This window comes from Equus caballus, chromosome 6, assembly GCF_041296265.1.
Source record: "Equus caballus isolate H_3958 breed thoroughbred chromosome 6, TB-T2T, whole genome shotgun sequence".
In the NCBI taxonomy this organism is placed as follows: domain Eukaryota; kingdom Metazoa; phylum Chordata; class Mammalia; order Perissodactyla; family Equidae; genus Equus; species Equus caballus.
The window spans coordinates 45,851,160-45,857,555 of record NC_091689.1 but is presented as its reverse complement, the minus strand read 5'-3'; the positions used below and the strand labels follow the sequence as shown (position 1 = coordinate 45,857,555).

Below are 6,396 nucleotides of genomic sequence, written 5' to 3'. Positions count from 1 at the left end.
AATTACCATATGCCTTATACCTCCTCTTGAGTGATGGCGTCTATGTCTCCTCCCCTTGAATCTGCATGGCCTGTGACTACTTTGACCAATAGAGTATGGAGGAAGTGATGCTTCTTCTGAGGACTGGCTGTCTCTGCTTTGGTCTCTGGGACCTGAGTCACCATGCGAATGATCCAACTGTATTGGAGAAATCATGTGAAGATGTCCTGAGACACATGGAGAGGGGCCAGGTGACCCCAGCTGTCCCCTCCAAGGCGCCAGGTATATGAGTGAAGTTGTTGAATGCTCCAGGCAAGCCAAGCTGCCAGCTGAGGACCAACAAGTGACTACAAACAGCATCACATGGAACAGGACAATTGTCCAGCTAAGCCCTCCTCAAAGTCCTGACCCCACTGGTAGCAACTTGAATTATTTTCATATTAATATTACTCAAATAGGAACAAACTTAAAAGTCAGTATACATTCTTTGTTCTTATATGTCCTATAAAAGTAAAGAAAAATTAGACTTTTATATGTTAAGCACTTAGAAAAATCATTACAATTCAAAATTGTCCATTAACACACACAAAAAAAGTTAGAAAAACTGGTTATTGTTTTAAATCCACTGTTTTGGAGCAGCTTTTTACGCAGCAATAGATAACTTGAAAAACCACATGTACGATTACTAAATTGAATCAGCAAAAAGTGAGTAAGCTAGGGGCTGGCCCCGTGGCCGAGTGGTTACGTTCGCGCGCTCCGCTGCAGGCGGCCCAGTGTTTCGTCGGTTCGAATCCTGGGTGCGGACATGGCACTGCTCGTCAGACCACGCTGAGGCAGCGTCCCACATGCCACAACTAGAGGAACCCACAACGAAGAATACACAACTATGTACCGGGGGGCTTTGGGGAGAAAAAGGAAAAAATAAAATCTTAAAAAAAAAAAAATTATAAAAAAAAGTGAGTAAGCTATAAATCCCCCACGGTCGTAGGGACCATATTTTTCTAAGTTCAGAGCAGGGGGATGATCTGAGGAATTTGGGAGAGCCAGAGAAAACTGTCCCCGAAAATCAGGGATGTTGAATCACCAAGGCTAAAAGAAAGAGCATTCAGTTACGAATCCGAGAGCAGCTCTAGGTCCTGCCAAGTGAGTCCTCCGTGGCTGCAGGCAGCACAATCCTTCACCCACACCGTGAACTCCCCAGAGCCTCAGGCGTCCGTGCCTTCCTTCTTTAAGACGCAGCCAGCCAGGATCTCCTCCCCTGCTTCTGGGGGGAGGGGCCGTGGAGGCTAGCCCTAGCCAGCCTTCTGAGTGACAAGCCAGCAGCCATATTAGAGTGTGGGGACCGGCTGTGGAAGGCTGTTTGATCAGAGTGGAATTATAGCAGTTCATTTTCTAAAGTGCCGGGAGACCCGGGGATGAACCTGCAGGGAGAAGGGAAAACCACAAGTGCAGCACCTCACAGAGATGCAATTCATCACCGGCATGACAGGTCTGTCAACAAGAGGGGCTCTCCTTCTCCACTGATACACAAAAGCAATCTCGTGGCCTCTGTGTTGCAGCAGGAGGGCCACTGAACTCCCTCGGACCCCGTGGCTGTCTGCAGGGAGCCCTTTCCCAGGAGTCAAGGGGTGAATGCATTAGCAGGGGGTGCAGAGCAGAGGCATAATGGGCACTTCAATGTCTACGCCCCCCTATTTCCTCCAGTTAAGCATAGAGATCGTTTCAAGTGAGGGTAGTTAGAAGCAGGAGCGAGACCCAATTTCATTTCTTGTGTTTTTCTAATGAGACGTAACTTAGAAATAGTCTCAGAAATAAGAGGCATAGTTTTGTTTGCTGGTAACCTGAGGCTGGTGCTGATAGCTGGGGTAAGAAATGAGGCAAAGTGGTCGGCGCCTTCCAGAACACTGAGGCACAGGTGCCCCAGCTCAGCCTCCTCTCTCCCTCCCTGGTGAGCCCAGAGTGCGCCATCTTGTATTCATTTATCCCTGCTTTCGTCCCTCCCATTACCGGCTTCCAGCTGGTTCTTTGAGCACATTCTCCTCCTTCTCAGACTCAGTTACACAAGGTGGAGAATAGCGCAGACCCCTCTTCCCAGCTCCTAGGTTCTAACCAGAGGGGTGAAGGTAACCAGAATTCCCTGCTGGGACACAGAGAGCTGTCCCAAAGAGCTGGCTGAGCCTCAGATCTGATCTGACTCACGCTTACTCTGGAAGAGACCATTAAAAGAGCAACCACATGTTCTTCTTCAGGTTTTCCTGCCTAAAATGTACACTTGGGGATTCTAGGAAATTTCGGACAAGCACACTGCCTTGACTGCCAAGTTTTCCAGAGGTATCCGAAATTTCTATGTTTTTCTTTCCCACCTTCCCTTGCCATCCCTGGCCACACACCCAACTGTTGTTCAGAAAGCCTTTGATACGGCAACCCTCTCAGCGTTCCGTAGGTCACCTGCGGCCGCCCCCACCCCCACCCCCACCCCCCACCCCCCCGCAGGGTCTGCGCCACGTGGAGGCAGCGCCCCCTCTAGTGGCCAGCGCCTTGAGCCTCCAACGCTTGCTGCCCAAGGCGGCTGGAGAGAACACGCTAAATCGTTTTAGGGGTTAACCCAGACCCCGGGATCTAAATAAGAAAAACCATTTCCTTTGGGTCTTTTGAACAGAAATCCTTTCTCTATCCATTGTAAAGGATGGCCTGGGATCACTCCAGCAAATGAGCTCCCACCTCCCCTGCCTTCCCCTCTGCCCCTCAGTATCCGGTCAACACAGGAAGAGAGAGAGCTGGTGAATTATTACTCTGTCTGGGCCTCAGTATCTCCATCTTTCATATGGGAAAAATGCTCCTTTGTGCTGCCATCACGTGGAAAAGCCTCTCATAGGGAGCTGTGCTCTCCTTCTGATTCCTCCTCCATGTTTTCTAACAGCTCCTGTGTCCCCTTCTTCAGTGACGTCCTTCTCTGCTTAAAATTCTCCTGTAACAGGAACAAAATTCTGACATTGCAAGTCTTCATCCCTTCCTTGACCCACTCCTTACCAGGACGACTGGGCTTCCGGGAGGGCGGGTCAAGAGAACTTTCAAGGAAGTTTTCTGTGTGTTGTATGACAAAATTGTACCCCACTCCCCCCAGCCCAGCTCCTGGGTCCTAGCCAGGTGGGTAAAGAGTGGCTTGAGTTCCTGCTGGGTGTGGGGGTCATAAGTAGGCCCAGACGCATTTGGGTTTGTTCTTCACTGGTTTCCCTCTGCCTCTAGAGAGAAGTTGGACACTTCAGCGTGCCCCCTGCCGTCCCAAGGTCTGCACCAGCCTCCTCTCTCCAGGGCCTTCTCTTCCCTGCACACGCAGAGCTGCAGGAAGATTCCTGAGGAAGGGAGGCGCTTCTCTACTCCGCCCAGTTCCACATCTGTGGCCTCTTGAACTCGTCCCCAGGCTCTCTCCTGCTTCTCACTAGTGCTCCCATGGTGCCACCTTGGTCCCCGAATCTTCCTTGCACCGTCACACCAGCTGCAGCCCCTGTCATGTACACACACTGCCACAGTACTCACCACCCTTTGTTGTAACTGCCTGAGTATCTATCTGTCTGCTGAGGCATGTGTGGAAAATGTCACAGATTCACAGGGCAGGTAGGAACCCCACAAACTCTCTTAGCCCAGCCTGCTCATTTCCTGGTAGATTCAGTCATTTTCTTTGAAGAACTTACAATGCAAGTTGCACATCTGCAACTTCCTACCATCACACACTGTATGTCTCATAATCCTCCAACCTCCAAAATCTCTTAATATTCAGCCTTAAGTCATATCATTTCAAAAGAACACCATTATTCGGGAATAAAGGTATTTTGTAGTGTTGAAGATCACAATTCAGCTCTATTCTTCCTACCCTCAGGCCTTCTGTTATTCAGACAAAATGATCTTAATTCCTTGGAACTCTTCTTTGGAGATATAAAAATTGGAGACATCTTGATAGATTTTTTTTTTTAATTGGAGATTTTTGCCTAAGAATATTCTGCCCTCAAAAATTTTTTTTGGCATTTTCCCACGAGATTCATCTAGAGAATATAATTGTTTAATAAATGTGAGCAATGGAGATAATCCTCAGGCTCAACTCCTTGGTGTGGATAGAGGAACGAGGAGCGAGAGCAGGGTTCTTTCCTCTTGGTGACACAGAAGAAAAGTCGGTGAGAGAAAGGAATTTGATTGACACATTTCTGGGAATGATCTGCCATCCTCTGTGCTGACTTTTTGGGTCCCACTTATTCCAGCTTTCAATGATCAAGGTAACAGCTCAACTGTGTACTGGATCATGGCAACGAGGAAATGGGTCTAACCTGGCTAGTAATCAGCCCAGCTGAGTCGACACGCATGGAATGGCATTCAGTTCTCCTCCTTACAAAGTTGTGTGTCTAGCGAGCGAGGGTTACAACTGAAAGCAGCCATGTTATATCACTCACTAGATTCAGCAAAAAGCAGCATGATGACTGAAAAGGTCACAAACCTGAGTCTTGGCCCTGGTTGAGTCCCTCCCACTACAAATGACCAGCAGGAGGACTCTCTAAGGAAGAACCTTGTAACAGATTTCTGTACAACAGCATCGAGATGCTATAAGGAGAAGTTAGATATCGATGGAAGTAACCTGATCCCCATCCCTGGAAGAAACCTCCTTGAATGCTGCTTGTCACAGAACCTGGTAAATATTTTCAGGCTGCAGCATTTGCGGTTGGGAAAGTCAAGAAGCAAAGATTCCTCGTTCTGGCCCATTGAAAAATAAGTAAAGTATGAAATAGATGGGTGGCCTCATCACATATACGTTCTATAACCAAGATTTTGGAGTTGAAAACAGTGGAGACAACATCATAAAAGTTACTTCAGTGAAATGTAAATGTGCTTCCTTGGTTCATACAGACGCATGCATGCACACAGACACACGCAGGGCTGGAATGAGTCAAAGGCTTTGTTGTCAAAATCAAGAGAGTGTGTGGTGCTCAGTGGAGCCAAGCAAATCCAGATCAGAGCCGACGCTGTCCTGAGGGCCACCCTGGAAACTGAGAAGCAGAAGACAAGCTCCAGAGCCTGCTGTTTGGATTTACTGAGCTATTTGCCCGGAGGAAGACTTACATTCTTGAGGCATGTGCTTTCTTGCATCTTTCCTCACTCAAGCAGTCTCTTCTGCCTAGAGGGAGGATAAGACTTCACAGGAGGAGACTGACAATTCCAAGGGTTCGGCGCGCAGATTCCTTCCATGAGGTGTAAATACACATGGGCTGTACAGAGTAAGAATCCCCCAGCTAACAGCAGGATTTTTTTTTTTCTGACCTTTTGTCTTCATTCAGGCAGGTATTTAGAACTTCAGTCATTACAGATGGCAAATATTTGTCTAGACTTTTCTTTCTTTGTATGAAAATAGTTTCTTTTGTTAGTTATTCCAGGATTTTACATAGTATTTTCCCCACTGGAGAAAAATCAATGACACATATGCAAATGAAACCCTCATATTCTCTCTGTCTCTCTGTCTCTCTCTCTCTCTCTCTCTCTCACACACACACACATACACAACAGCACTGGCTTCTAGTTCATTTGGCCAGCCAGGGAAGCTGGAGTGTGCTTTCTTTGGATGTCCCCAACTGAGCTGGAAGGGAGTGGATTGTCTACCAGGCAATACTTTATTCAAATTGATTCAGCCGTTAATTGCTCTGTGGTTTCTGACTAATTTCTTCCTTTCCTTTGGTGCAGTGCATCCTCTCAAGGAAAGAGAGGTTTGAGGGTTACTTAGCAGCTTCACAAATTCCATTTGCTTAAAAATGTGGAGACACCACCTAGATTCCAAAAAATGAAAGAGAGTTACAAATTCTATCGCTCCAGGGAAGTGCAGCCATCCAGGTTCGCACATTCCATCCAAGAACTTCGGGCTGAGCCAGTTCTCCAGTCAGATAAAGGAACAAAGCCTCTCGTTTGGGCACCCAGATACCTGATTTAAAGGACTCAGGGGAGAGTATATCAGAGCGGGAACAGAGGAAGTCTACAGACATATTGGAGACTGACTCCCTGATTCCGAGCTCTGCTTTTGAATGTGTTGGGGTCCCTTATAAAAGTATAGGTTCTGGGTAAATTCTGAACCAAACCTAAGATAGCTGTGGTTGACTGCAGCTATATTCACTAGTTAATCTCCAGCGTGGGACAGGATGATCATATCTATATTCCATTGGTTAATATTAACATTAGCTGCTAATATCAATGATATCTGACTCTATAGATTTGCAACTCATTTAGATTAACATGCAAATTGTCTAACTACTACAATATTTATTGAGTATTTATATGTAGCATTATAAGACTACGTATTTGGCTTGCATGATCTTGTTTAATTCTCCCAAAATCTCTATAAGGTAGGCACTGATATTTTCATTTCCTAACTGAGGCTTCAAGAGG

The 6,396-nt window shown here is 46.8% G+C and overlaps 1 long non-coding RNA gene across 1 annotated transcript; it reads left to right on the top strand.

Annotated features, from left to right (window-relative positions):
• The first annotated feature begins 1,300 nt into the window (after nucleotides 1–1,300).
• Nucleotides 1,301–3,830, top strand: LOC111773904 (uncharacterized). The gene is made up of 2 exons (XR_002808616.2): nucleotides 1,301–1,468; nucleotides 3,226–3,830. It is a non-coding gene; the product is annotated as an uncharacterized lncRNA (long non-coding RNA).
• The last annotated feature ends 2,566 nt before the right edge of the window (nucleotides 3,831–6,396 follow it).